Source organism: Pomacea canaliculata, linkage group LG1, assembly GCF_003073045.1.
Source record: "Pomacea canaliculata isolate SZHN2017 linkage group LG1, ASM307304v1, whole genome shotgun sequence".
Taxonomy (NCBI): Eukaryota; Metazoa; Mollusca; class Gastropoda; order Architaenioglossa; family Ampullariidae; genus Pomacea; species Pomacea canaliculata.
In genome coordinates, this window is record NC_037590.1 from 42,283,033 (window position 1) to 42,297,914 (window position 14,882).

The 14,882-nt window shown below is 43.7% G+C and overlaps 2 long non-coding RNA genes across 2 annotated transcripts; both read left to right on the forward strand.

The window, feature by feature from the left end:
• The first annotated feature begins 3,704 nt into the window (after nucleotides 1-3,704).
• Nucleotides 3,705-4,309, forward strand: LOC112571854. The gene is made up of 3 exons (XR_003100895.1): nucleotides 3,705-3,716; nucleotides 3,959-4,012; nucleotides 4,211-4,309. It is a non-coding gene; the product is annotated as an uncharacterized LOC112571854 (long non-coding RNA).
• A 42-nt stretch (nucleotides 4,310-4,351) lies between these two features.
• LOC112571858 lies at nucleotides 4,352-5,333 on the forward strand. The gene is made up of 3 exons (XR_003100897.1): nucleotides 4,352-4,436; nucleotides 4,830-4,913; nucleotides 5,306-5,333. It is a non-coding gene; the product is annotated as an uncharacterized LOC112571858 (long non-coding RNA).
• Nucleotides 5,334-14,882: the final 9,549 nt, after the last annotated feature.

The window sequence follows — 14,882 nt, forward strand, 5'->3', positions numbered from 1 at the left end:
TTTGTGTGGGCCGCCAGCTACACGAGTGCCAGGACCTCCGTGTGTTGATTGACTGTAGACGGCGCTAGACAGGGGCTGCCCTTGTGGCCCTTGTGGCCCTTGTTTTCTTTACGTGAAGTTGATGCTGTAGCAATGCCACCTTAACCACAGTTCACTCTAAGGAGTTCAGATCAGAGGGCGACCAGGTGGCACGACTCACCAAGTAGTTAGTATTTTAACCAAGCAGTTAGTACTGAAGGAGACATCAAGAGAAATACTACCAGAAAATCATGAAAGTCATCACTGAGCAGCACCCAACAGCACTGCAGCTTATAGGGCTACAGGATACAAGGGATGGAGGGGAATATTGGCGTTTTACTCCCAACCAGCAGCTAAAGCTATTTCATGGCAAAGCAGTCATCCAGGAAACCAAGAAAAGAACAGCGTGGCCGAGACGAGATCGGAACCAAGGGCCACCAGTCTTCACTGTATTGGTGACAGGAACTAACCGACCGCCCCCACAGGGTTCAAAAGGCAACGTGAGAGAGAAAAGGGGGCTGGGCGCTAGAGATACTCAGTAGTCTGGCATATTTTTCGAAGAAAAAAAGTTGAGTGTGAACTAGCCAGGGTTAGCCAGGGTTAGCCAGGGGTAGACAGGGTGAGCCAGAAAATGTCAGGCTGTCATTGTACAGATGTACAGACCTACAGAACGACTGAGCCAGAGCTGGTCTGGAAACAGCATGCTGCTTGTCTCAGTTATATTTCCTATGTACCTCCGCCATTAAAGATCCATCAGGTCAGGTCGTCCGTCCACCTCCGTCATTAGAGTTTGGTCTGTCCTCGACTTCCGTCTGCTAATGTTCTTCTACTCGCGTGTCTTACTGGTGATGTCTACAGAATATGTGTAGTTTGAAAAAGCTACAGAATATATATATATATACACACACGTGTAGCTCAATAACATTACTGAAACGCACGGTTAATTATGTGTTACTGTGTGATACTTTGACTACTGTTACTAACCCTGAAGTGTAATAGAAATAAATAATTTCACTTTTCTTACTCCACCTGACATTGCGCGGTGCTTTGTATTCTTTCTTTCTGTGTGTGTGTGTGTGATTGTTTTAGAGAGAAAGAAATGTGTGTTCTTGCTTACTAGTGTGTGTGCGTGTGTGTGTGTGCACGAGCATCAGGACCACAAGGTGAGATGTGGAGGTAAGGCCATGAGGGGGGGGGGGCAGCAGTGGCCAGTGGGAAGTAAGCCCATCACAGACCGACAACTACAGAGCTTCAAGCTTGGCAGCCCCTCCACACCCTGTCCCCGCCTTCTCTCTCTCTCATTACTATGAGTCTTCAGCCCTGATTTTACTTTTCTCCTCTTATTTTTTCTCGCCAATACTCTATTCCTCTATTCCTTCTCTCTCATTACTAAATAACTGTCTGACTTTTTCTCTTTCTTTCTCTCGTTGTCAATAACTGTCAATGTTTTTCTCTCTCATTACTAAATAACTGTCAGTCTTTCTTTCAATACTAATAACTGTCAATCTGTCTTTCTCTCGTTACTGATAACTGTCAATTTTTTTCTCTTCATTACTAATAACTCAGTTTGTTTTCTCTTTCTGTCGTTGCTAATAAATGTCATTGTTTCTTCTCTCTATCTTTCTCTCATTACTTATGACTTTCTCTCTTTTTATCTTATTACTTAAATAGTTGTTATTGTACTTTTCTCATTCTTTCTTACGTCTTTTCCTTGCTTTCTTTTCTTTCCCCTGTCTCTCTTCTTCTCAGTAGACTGTCATCAGTCTTCTGTTTTTCTTCGTCCCCTCTCTTTCTTCTTTGTTTCTATCGCCTTTCATCTGTTAATTTATTTTTCTTTAGCTTTCGAGTTCACTGATTTTTAAATCATTTAGTTTTCATTGAAATGTGTGACACCATTTATGTCCAGGGCGGCAGGTCCCACACTCCTTTAGAGGATTGTAAACAACAGCCTGTGGAATGAAAAGTGGAGACATTAGCGAGAACAAGAACTGTGGCAAGGACGTGTCAATTCAGCATATTTTCATAAAATATAATATAAAATATAAAATAAATATAAGTATTTTAAAGAGGTGCTTTTTAAGGAGGTAGCCTGGTGGAACAAAAAGGGGGGAGAATCTTCGGCACAGAGACCAGCAGAGATGAAGTTTGTTGCGGGTACCAAGGAGCAGAAGAAATCCTATCCTGAGCGAAGTGTGAAAGATGAAATATTGATGGTGATTTAAGAAGAAAGTTAGAAGCATAGTGATTAAGACATTTGCAGCTAAAAGTAGTCAAGTTTGTAAGTAATACTGTCTGTGATTGGCGGACAGTCTGTAAGTAATACTGTCTGCGATTGGCGGACATTCTGTAAGTAATATAGTCTGTGATTGGCGGACAGTCTGTAAGTAATATTTTCTGTGATTGGCGGACAGTCTGTAAGTAATATTGTCTGCGATTGGTGGACAGTCTGTAAGTAATATTGTCTGCGATTGGCGGACAGTCTGTAAGTAATATTGTCTGCGATTGGCGGACAGTCTGTAAGTAATATTGTCTGCGATTGGTGGACAGTCTGTAAGTAATACTGTCTGTGATTGGCGGACAGTTGTAAGTAATACTGTCTGCGATTGGTGGACAGTCTGTAAGTAATACTGTCTGTGATTGGCGGACAGTTGTAAGTAATACTGTCTGTGATTGGCAGATAGTGAAGTAAGCAAAGGACGAGAGTGACATGATCGTCTTACTTGTCCGGAGCAGCAGGCAGACAGCAGTTGTCTGTGCAAGGATGCACCAATGTAGACAACTAGTGTTCATCAGCGACTGCAAGCGTCTGTGCAGATGTTTATCAGTGAAGGCAAGTGTCTACCACGTGACAAATGTTAGTGTTTAACAATGAAGTCAATCATTTGTGTAAGTATTTACACCGGACAATGGCGCTGAAGCCTGAAGTTCTCACTATTTACGGTTTACGCGCCTGAGAGCAACAATATGTCAATAAACTGAGTCTCCTGGGAAAATGGTTTTGTCCTGTAGATGCTTCGATTTTTTTGTGCCAGCTGGGAAGAGAACGAAGACACAAGTTTTCTCTTCGGCTTTCTCGGACCAGTACATTTCATCGATGAGAGCAGTGGAGCTAAGATGATGCAAAGGATGAAACCCGAAAATTACTTCGCTTCCACGGCAACATCCTTTGGTCGTCTCTAGAGAATGCGTCTTATAATGGGAAATGGAGTGCCCGTATGTTCTATTTATAGCACACAGCGGCGACTCTCTGCGCGCGCAGCCTCCTAACCACTCCCTCCACAGGCCTGGTGGGGCTCGTCAAACCATCACATGCCGACCTCCGGTCTCAGCACCGACCATCATCCGGGTCTCCTGGAGGCTTCCAGCCTGACTATTGCACAGAGCACAGTGCAGGACGTGGGACATCTCCTGTCTCGTTGTCACAACACACGATCTAGTAGCGTTAAAAGTATCGATTCAGACAAATTAACTTTAATGGCATTTTCTCTACAACAAATGGTAATGACTGTATGATGGTCAATAATTTATTTTACTGTTATTCTAGATAGCTGGCTGCTGGCATTTAAAGATGAAAGTGGTCACAGGATGTGCAACTGGCCATCACAATCTGTTGAACCAGATGCAAGCTTCATTAATTAGAGCTATAAAGCCAGATTCCTCATGTTCTATGCTTCCAGTTCTCCTGCACAAGTCATTAAGTAAGTGCAATTTATTTTTTGATTCCTAATATTCATAATTAATTCTTGTGCGGAAGAAAATTTATGAACTGTTTGAACACTATAACATGTCATTACGGCACAAACAGTGTAACTTTGGTTGTGATTTTGCCCTATAAGAGTGAAAGGAACTAAAGTACGTGATTATATTAAAGTGAAATTTATGCTGTGCTTTTGGTCTTGATTTGTGACATCTAATTAGCACCTTTGCTTCACGCCTCCAGCGCCCCTTGTCTGGTGTTCATCCTGCCAGCACAGGGACCCCCAACCCTTGGAAGGTAATTTGAAGTCATTTTGTTCATAATCATTTTAACATTTTGTTTGTTCTTACCCTCGGCCAAGAGTTTGAACAGCGTTTTTGTGAAATATAACTAGAAGTGCAAAATCCCAGGCTTCTTTTGCCATAGTGAAGAAAATTGAAATAAATAAGGATCACTATTTTACATGTTTTCTGCTATTGCATTTGTTGGTTCCAGGTAAACAAGATAAACTACAGAAAGCTGTACAGCATATACTGTCTCTTCTGGAAGAGATGAAAACTGACGTGAAAGACGTGAAAAATAGGCTTGCGCAGATGGAGTACCAAACCCAAGAAAAGAGCTGACATCTGACACAAGGTTACAGTTTCCCTTAAAATCTTCAGAGGATGTAGAATGTCTCAAGTTGGATTTAAAGACAGATCCAGGAAAACGTGCACGCTTGGTATGTACTCTATTCTGATTGTTAGGAGTCAAGTGTCTGTGTGCTATTCCCTTTAAAGGTTTTCATAGCATTATATTGTATAATGTCTGCAGTACTAAAAAATAACAAAAGCATTGTTATGGTGGCATGAATTACAGCTGATAATAAATTTTCTGTAACCACTTAGCTTGGTTACGAAGAAAAATATGAAACTTCCTTAATGGTTTTCATCCATATTTTGGTCTTATAATACTAGTTCTCATAACATGTATCATGATACTGACCACAGCAAGTTTTATTATAAAAAAGGATGTTTGTTTATTTTTGTCTGTTTCCAGGAATGCTATTTGGCGATGAGGGAGGCTTTAACTTAAAGCTCGTAGTCAGAGTATACTGCTGTGCTATTTTCAACAGAATTAGCCCGGTGTTACAACTATAATGGCCTGAAGGGAAAGAAGGGACTGAAGAACCACCCCTTTATTTTAAGAACAGTTCAGGGTAAGGATTTAAATATTTGACTTTGTGTTTTCATTAGTCATTGAGAAAAAATATTTCAGTGTGGTCGAATTACATTGCAAATTTTAAAATATGTACACATGTTTATGCAATGTCTGGTCCTTTTAATCAGCTGGTTAATACTGTGTAGAAAGGGATTATGATGACAGTTTATGGATAGATTCTCCTGCCTATAGAAATTCTAACTGAAATTCAAATGCAGCTCCACTTGTTTCTGTTTATAACGCTTTAAAATTTTTATGCCACTTACATATCTTTATAATGTGCTTGTACCTTTCTTTATTCACGTATATTCTGGATTTTAATTTCAGCGACCTACAATTAAATGATTATTTTTATGCAGACTTCATATTCTTATTTTGTTCTATTTTTAGATGCTGCAAGAAAAAGTTATCCTGATGCTAACGGAAGTGGAACTGCAAATTCAGATTTCGAGATGGCTGACTGGGGCGAGAGATCGTGAAATGGGAGAAAGGAAAGATTTTTAAAGCCTGTAAATAATTCTGGGTTGAGGGTGAATTACAGGAGAAGTAAAGCTGTAAAATTTCAACTGATATTTGTCTGGAAAACTCTGACATAACCTGTACAGGTCAATGCTTTACGAATTGTGTAAATAATCATTTTTTTTAATTAACAATTAAATAAACATCAGTAAACAAAAAATTATGTTTGTTTTTGGTAACATTTTGTATGAACGTTTTTTGCTGTTTCTTATGCAATCATTGCAAGACACTCATTATTAATCCATTTATTTGCATTTTAGGGTTATGTTGATGTATTTGATTATTTTTGCAAATCAGAATACACCGAAATACCTAAAACTACCAATAGCAGCTGAAAAACGACATCTGGGATTTATCTGGGATTTGCCCATATTGCCTATATGGAAAATCCATATAAGACCCATGGTTAACCCGTTTGCGCTTTCTACGTTGGGACCTATATAGGTTTACCATATGCCCCCTAGATTCTGCTATATAGGGTCAGCGTGGGTCCATGTGGGTCCTGTTTTCTAATGCTACTTGGGATACCAGTAAACAGAAGGAACTGTCGAAATTCTGTTGCTTTCGAATGGTAAAGTTCGTGACCTACACTTTCGTAATCGCAATTTATTTGAGGAAATTCTGACAGCTCCGAATTCTCTGCATCGCTAACGGCTAAAGAATTATCAAATTGCAAGCTTTCAGAACTGCTGGCCTGATTTCTACTTCTCTCTGGAAAACTTGTGCATTTATTGCGTTAATGTACTCTAATCTTTTCTTTTCTTAGCGTATATCTGCACTGAACTTGGAACTAAAATCTCAATAACTATGCTAATTTAGAGTATATAAATTATACATACTGTTATTGAAGAGTCCAACACATGTATCAGTATTGGAATTGACGGCTGAAGAAGCTTAATTATAATCCTGTTGCGAAAAGTGTAGAAACAAAACTTTGCCAAATGGCGCGCACTTCCGATCACGTAGTACAACAATTGGCTAAAGTCACGTGCCATTATTAAAGGGTTATGGCCCTTGGTTGGTAAGAGTACTCTCCCTGTCAATATAGGTACCTATATAGGGCCTAGATAACGTTGACAGTACGATGCGCATAGGGGAGTGTGACATCTCCTGTCTTACTATCACATCACACCTGTGTGACATCTGTCTCACTATCACATCACACCCGTGTGACATCTCCTGTCTTACTATCACATCACACCTGTGTGACATCTCCTGTCTCACTATCACATCACACCTGTGTGACATCTCCTGTCTCACTATCACATCACACCTGTGTGACATCTCCTGTCTCGTTATCACGGTAGCAGCAACTTTTAACTGAACCTTCTGTTCTTTGTTGTAAGCATTTGAGGGGAATTAATTATTTTTATGGTAAGAGTTGTTGGTAAGATGAACGAACTTTCAGTCAGCGTTGGAGCGAAAGAGTAAAGAGATGCTGCAGAGCGAGATTAACAACATAAATAATCTCAGTTTAATTGCAGAGCACGTGTTGCAGCAGTCAAACAACTGATGTTGTAATTGTGCTTACAGTCAGTAATTGCCATCCTGATTGTGAGATCTTTTCATCAAAGGAGTTTTGAAGGGCTGCCCTCGCCCTGTGCTCGGAGAGAGAAGATGGTCGCGGACGTCGGAGGAGTATTTACGCCGCCAAGCCAGCAAGACACTCGCGGCAGGTCTGGGAGTAAACAGAGAGAGTGCCAGACCTGTGTCTGCAGTGCGGGATCCTCCGTGTGAAATAATGCAGACCACCACTGGCACCTGATGAAGGTCTGCCACAGTAATGGACCCAGCGCCACCACAGCCACATCTGCCACCAGCCTCACTCCAGGGGTAATCTTGTCAGCCTGGCATAGGTCTCAACCTGTATACGTTCCTTCACGCAACTCTTCCTTTCTTCCCAAGGCCTATGTAATAGAGGACTCTTCCTGGAGCAACGATTTAGAGAGACAGTTTCTTTTGTATTTTCTGTACAGATTCCAGTTAAATATTTATCTCATAGATCGATAAATAAATGCTTCCTTATTTGTTCTTCTTTTCATACCTCTTTTCTTTTGCATGTTCATCGTTATTTCTTCTTTATTAACTGTTTGTCTCTATTGTCTTCCCCTTTTCCTTTCATTTCCATTCTTTCTTCCCTTTTATTTTTTAATTCCTTTATAGACCCTTTCTCTGACTTTAAAAATTAAATTAATTTGTTTTTCAGTGACTGTTCCTTTTTATTTTTCCTCTCCTTGTCAGTGCGTTTCTCATTCCATTCTTCATCTTTCATTTATTTTTCCCCTTTAGGCGATTTTTTCATCTTTTATACACGAGAGTTTTTCTTGGTGCAGCCGCCAGCAGGAGATAAAAACACTTCGCGTCTTCGTCTTGTCTGCCAGAGATGCACTGATGGCAGCAGCACGCACAGCCTCGTCCTGTCTGTGGCGCTAACAGTAACACTAGGGTAGCATGTGCCCGACTCCACTAACACTAGTTAGCATGTGCCCGACGTCCACTAACACTAGGGTAGCATGGCCCCGACTCCACTAACACCAGGGTAGCATGTGCCCCGACTCCACTAACACCAGGGTAGCATGTGCCCCGACTCCACTACACTAGGGTAGCATGTGCCCCCGACTCACTAACACTAGGGAGCATGTGCCCCGACTCCACTAACACCAGGGTAGCATGTGCCCCGACTCCACTAACACTAGGGTGCATGTGCCCCGACTCCACTAACACCAGGGTTAGCATGTGCCCCGACTCCACTAACACTAGGGTAGCATGTGCCCCGACTCCACTAACACCAGGGTTAGCATGTGCCCCGACTCCACGTCTGCGGCCTCTCGGTTCCGGAATGTAGTCTCAGGTGTAACGGCAATACATGCTTCAGTGAACAACAACATCAGGTCTTTGCTGCAATCAATGCTAATAAAAGGGAGGAGAGGGGTTGTATTGTTTTGTACAAACTGCTAGACACATTCAAAACACAAATACTTCTGCCACTTTTACCTGGTCTACGTAAGAGTGTTTTATCTTGTCTATGGCATAGATATACCTGTCTAGGAGAGAGATTTACCTGGTGTACGGAGGAGTACAGGTATTTTCGCTTGTCTAGATCAGACATTAGGAGGTCTAAGACGAGTATTTTATCTTATCTATGGCAGAGATTTACCTGGTGTAGGCGGAGTATTTTAGTGATTGTTACTGTCACACGGAGTCATGGACATGGAGTCACAAAGTCCGGACAGACTAACCTGACATAAATCTGTTGACAGGATCAGACTTGGAGAGGCCTCTGTACACCTGTCTGAAGGTGGTCATGTGTCTGTACAGGGCTATTCCAGCCACGTGGGACGAGATATGTGAGTGTATGACAAGGTAAAGAGAGGTTTTCAAGGTATGCCAAGGTAGTATGATGAGGTATTGTGATGCTCACACCCTGTCCCCTCCGGGTATTGACGATGTACCAGTCACCGCGAGGGGCACCCGATGAACTACAGTGTAAAGTGTGTGTGAAACGCTCTTCGTACACCTGTCACCTGTTACCTGAGATTTGGTTGGCTGGTCAGGTTGACCTTAGTTGTGGTTATTATTATATTAACTAACAGTGAGTGTGTAGCTTTACTTATTACTTATTAACCATTTACTCAGTGCCAAACATATATTTGTCATAAGGTTTAGAGACGACAGTTACCTAATCATCCGTTTGAAAATGGACAGCCATTATTTTGGTGTTTTGTTGTGTACAGTTTATGACATATTCAGTAGGTGTATTGTAGCTGTGACTGTACGTATCTATGTCTGTGACACGTGTGTACGTATCTATGTCTGTGACACGTGTGTCTGCCCTGTTGTCCTCAGTGTCACTGCAAAGCTTCAAAGAAAGGATGGAAAACAGAAACACGATTTGTCTACAGCCGTGAAGGCAGCTGTCGCCTGGTCACATTAACAAGATGAAATGATGGGATTAGCTTCGTAGAGGAAGATACATCTCTCGCTTCCTGGCGCTTTGACAAATTTCATTCATCTGAGGAAGAGTAGTCGACCGCCGCAGTTCCTGAGCCTGAGATCTTCACTCCCCCCCCCCACACACACACCCCAACCCACCCAACCCACACACCCCACCCCTCCCACCCTGACAGGAAGCCAGGCGGCGCACCATCAGCACGCGGCGGGAGGCTGGCGGTGCTCATCTTTACTCCATCTTACATTCCACTAAATCACATTTCAAAGACCTGCAACCTCCGCCTAGTGCGGGGGTGATGACGCGAAACACCTTTATTAAGTGTGATATCATTTTGTAACTTGCTAAACTGTCATTCTGTCTGCAAGAGACGTTTATTACCCATGAGGCTCTTCTACTTCTGAAACTCTCTGTTTTCAACTCATATTGTTACATCAAACAATCATTTCTAAATTTTTCAGTTCTTTCTAAAACACAATCTCCCTTTCCCCAAAACTGCTAAATGTTTTAAAGATTTTGTGTTGGAATATTGGTCGTAAGTCTGTCATGGTATTGTTTGTCCAGTTATTAAATAAACTCCTTCTGTTCTTGAGATGCAAACTTCTAAACTAAAACCTTGTACAAAGAGATAAAATATCCTGACATCACGATTGTGTTTGGACAGACAAATTCTTTAATATGCATACAACAGGAGAGGTGGCATCATTACTGAGGACAGCTGTCACCGCTCATTAGGACAGCTGACACAATTAATGAGGAGAACTTGCACCTTTAATTATCAGGGCTGGCACCATTACTGAGGACACCTGGCACTGGCACTGCTCCGCATCCTGCGATACTAGGGTCGTGGCTGCTTTGACCTGGCTGGAGGGATGGTGATGCTTGCACATGAGACGACGAAGGAGGTGGTCACTGGGAGGACATCTCCTGTTATAGAAACTCACTTCGAGAACAATGTTCTCTGTGGAAGACTTGAGAGAGCTGAATGATTTTGGTGTTCTCATGTGTGGCTGTGTTTGTATTTACCTGTGTGTTGACGATAGGTCGACGACTTCCGGTAACCTTGCTAGCAGTTCGATGAAAGGACTATTTATCGTCTGGAGCAAGTTTCCAGACAGCAGTTGCAGCCGCCAGACGACGAGCACTGAGCGTAGACAACACACATCACCTCTCCCTCCAGTCTCCCTTGCCAGCGCCATCATAGCCCCACCCGCTGCCACCACCTACCCACCCTTGACATGATGCTCAAGCAAGAATCAGCTGTCGCTGACTGAGCCTCCACCTGCCCACAAGTAAGCGGTCCTTGCTAACCACATTTTTTTCTTTTTTTTTTTTTTTCGTTCCTTCTCATTTTTATCTTGTCTTTGTTTTCCATTCCCTTCCCTTCTTTCTTTTCCCTTTCTCTTTTGTGCTTTTAGTTTGGTTTTCGTTACACCTGTCCCCCACCCCACTCGCCGTTGCTGTGTAGATGATGGTGTAGATGATGGTGTAGATGATGGTGTAGATGATGGTGTAGATGATGGTGTAGATGATGAGACTAATGGCCGGTGGGATGAGAAGCTCCATCAGAGAGACAGCAAGACTGTCGCCAGCAACATTCAGAAGACTTGCCACAGTGACTCAGGACTGATGGCCAAGCCTAGCAGCCACACCTTGTTACAGGTTGTATCCATGACAACACGAAGACAGCTCAGCGCGTGTGGTGCTCATTGGTTAGTAGCAGTACATGACAAGCACAGATAAGGATTTACCGAGTAAATGTCATTTTTCCTAGAGACCTCTCAGTTTTCTAAAGGCACTGGCACCCAAGCATTTGGATGGCAAGTCTTGTCCTGTCTTTGTCGTTTCTTTCGAGGGAGGAATATGTATGGAGAAGGGAGGGGGGCCTGAACTCAGACAAGGAAGCGAGGGACTTGCTTGGTCCTCGTTTTTTAGACTTAGTGACTGTGTTGTTGTAATTTGTCTGGAGATTACTGGCAAAGCATTTACCATTAACAAGTCAACTACACCCCTGGCCACGGGGGGCCGGCTGTACATCACAGCTTAACGCTTCTTTGAGGGACGACTGATCCCCTTGGTCGTCTGGAGGGGTCCAGAGCTGCTCCCCCTTCCTTGTCTCGTGTCGGCCACAGAGATGTGCACATGATGGCAGGGCAGGACACAGATAATAAGGCTGGACTTTGAGAACTGTTCACAAGGCTTCAAGCCGTGTACGTGGTCATTCTCATTAGACATTAGGAGTGGTCCTTGGCTGATTGCACTTTTCTCTCTCGTGAGGCCATTCTGCCAGCCAGGGTCTGTGAGTAAGCCGCAAGCTCTCAGGGAGGGTCTGTACTCTGTAATGAGGCTCATGGTCTGTACAACGATGGCAAGCTTTTGCTTTTCAGTCTCTGCAACTTCCTTTCCGACTGTCCAGTGTAATGTGAACCCTAGGAGTAAATTATCTTGTTTCCACACAAAGCCAATGGTTATATTTCGTCTCGGGGTATTTACTCTGACACGTTGTTAATGTTGGGACTGGAGGGACACAAGTGGCAGCACCAGTAAATGAGTTTCACAGATCATTGCCTTCCTTAAACTGATATCTACTGTCTGGTGTAGTCTGATGTATTATGTCTGATGTATTATGTCTGATGTATTATGTCTGATGTATTATGTCTGATTATTATGTCTGATTATTATGTCTGATGTATTATGTCTGATTATTATGTCTGATGTCTGATGTTTTCTTAAAGAGTAATACAAGGCCTAACAGCATATTAAAATTCAAGAGGTCTTCAACTTTGCAGAATCTTTTTGTTTTTGTATTGCTGCTGCTGCTGTTGTTGCTGTTGCTGTTGTTGTTTCTGTTGTTGTTGTTGTGTTATATTGGGCTATGTACAACACACAGAATGTAAAGATGCGGCCACCGATCGAAGCCTGGTTCAAATTACAATGTGCAGTCAGTTGTTGATGGCTTGACAACCTCAGTATTGTTTCATCGGAACTCAAAGCATTTCATTTTATCCTGTACTAAACTAGGAATGAAGAGGTCAACACTTGACCTCAGTGGAAGACTGCCGCTTGGTGACAAAAGCTAAACAGGGGGACACATACTAGACTTGTCTAGGACAGGACAGCAAAAAGATCAAACACCTTTCGTTCATCTCTCCATTTGTGTGTCTGTCTCTTTTTTTCCTTTTGAGCAGGAGTTGTCTACGGTGACAGCATCAACTCACACAATGGAATTGTTTATTCTTTGTTCTAAAACTAGAATTTGAGATAGCGGGTCTGAAGTAATTTCATTTAAAATGGGGAAAATGTTACACAGAAAAGCATCAAATAACAACAAAGGCACATATCCTACCAACAACAAAACTTGCAAGGTTGCATGGGACTGTGAGTAGTGATCATCAGTGATCAAACAGTGACTTTAACCACGTTTAGCCGAGGGCAGTAACTGCTCGCCAGGCGGACTGCTCAATGAAGGAGGTCGGGCGAGTAGAGGGCTTTATTTATAATACATGGCTTTTGCTTCCCTTCATTGATTCCCTGCTCGTGAAGACTCTTCCTTGGTTCATTACAAAACTCCCAGGACAAGACCTCAGAATGAGGCTGGTGGTCAACGGCGGGAGAGGCTGACCATGGAGGGTTAATAACACAAGTGAACAGAGAAATCCGTTGAGACAATCCAGTAATAGCCATGTCGCCGTGCTTGGAGAATAGTCGCTCTTGTGGAATCTCTAACACCACTGCTCGACATTGGTGGAAGAGATGCAATCACCATGACCACCTCCTCCGTCTGCTTGATGACGTCATTGACAGTGACACGTGCGTGTGAGGTGTGGGTGTTACTGCCGGTGACTGGGGCCAGCCCTGGTCATCAGCTTCTCTCGTCAGTCGAGTGTTTTTCACAAGATGCTGGCAGTCACTGAGCACGGACCTCACTACGTCATCGCAGTTCTCTCCTCGCACGTTACTCCGTAGGCAGAGCACGTGACATCAACTGACGTCACAAGTCTGTCACGCACTGCATAGACTGTACATCAACAGACATGACATGACAGACAGGACATCAACAGACATGACAGTGCTGACATTACCAGTCCTGTGCCGAGGCCGAAGCTGGCTGCTGGGAGGGTCACATGAGGACTCTGGCGCCTCATCAATCACAAAATGTTTGCCAGCCACACCTGCAGGGTCACGTGACACATCGCACGACTCTTCGAGGGCGTAGGTAGGAACACGTCTGGTCATCACGTGTCCAAATAACGCACCGTATCAGCCGCTTGGATTTTATCTAAAGGTGCGAGCACCCTGTCTGTCTGTGTCAATATATGTAAATATGTGTGTAACCAGTCTCAGCGCACTGACGCTGTGATGAGGAGCCGCAGGGAGACTGCTGCTACTTTTCACCCCCGTGGTTGCTGCCAAAGATCACGTGTACCCCCGACGTGCGCATCCATCACGACCGTGGAATCGACACCCTCATTGTCATTCAGTCGCTCCATCCTTCTGTCTTCTGTGTGCAGTCGCTTTCCTATTTGTCCCACTTCTGTGAGGGAGGAGGTGGGGGACATTAACATTCGACCGTGAGGTGGAGAGAACGTTCCAGAGTGAAGCAGGCACGTGCACAAATGAACGCGTGCGTGAGTGACATGCTCCAGCAGTTGGCTTTCCTTCTCCTATTCCCTTTCTCTCTCTCATGCATGCACATAACGGTCTGACAGGATCGTTAGCCAAGATAAAAGAAAATACCGATCAGGTATTTTCTCCCTCTCAACAGTTTTTGCCGGGAAAGCAGGGCCGTGGAGTCGACTGCAGTAATTTTCATTACTTCCTTTTACTTGCAACACGTTTGGTGACGCACTGCATCTGCAAGCTTCCCAAGAACTGAGTCGGAGCGAATGATTAGGACAAAAACTACTCGCCATGTCGTGTTCCTCCAGATGACTGTCAATGAGAAAGTAAAGTCGTTACATCGCGGGGCTTGTCGTGCTAATTGTGTTATGACTGTCGCTGGCCTTCCTGGCTTGACTGCAGTCAGCTGACAGTAAACACCTCAGCCACGTGACTGCAGTCAGCTGACAGTAAACACCTCAGCCACGTGACTGCAGTCAGCTGACAGTAAACACCTCAGCCACGTGACTGCAGTCAGCTGACAGTAAACACCTCAGCCACTTGACTGCAGTCAGCTGACAGTAAACACCTCAGCCACGTGACTGCAGTCAGCTGACAGTAAACACCTCAGCCACGTGACTGCAGTCAGCTGACAGTAAACACCTCAGCCACGTGACTGCAGTCAGCTGACCTGTAGACGGCTGGTCATGATATTTTGAAAACTCCTCGCATCTTACTTTGGTGAGCATCATCCAGCCTGCAGGTCGCCTTCTGGCACATCTTGGGTGTCATGACACAGGGTGAGGATGTGTGATTTGTATTGTTATTTGTGTGTATGTGTTATTCAGTCTCTCGAATTTGAGACGAACAGCCATCTGACGTTTTAACCGTCCTCCAGCC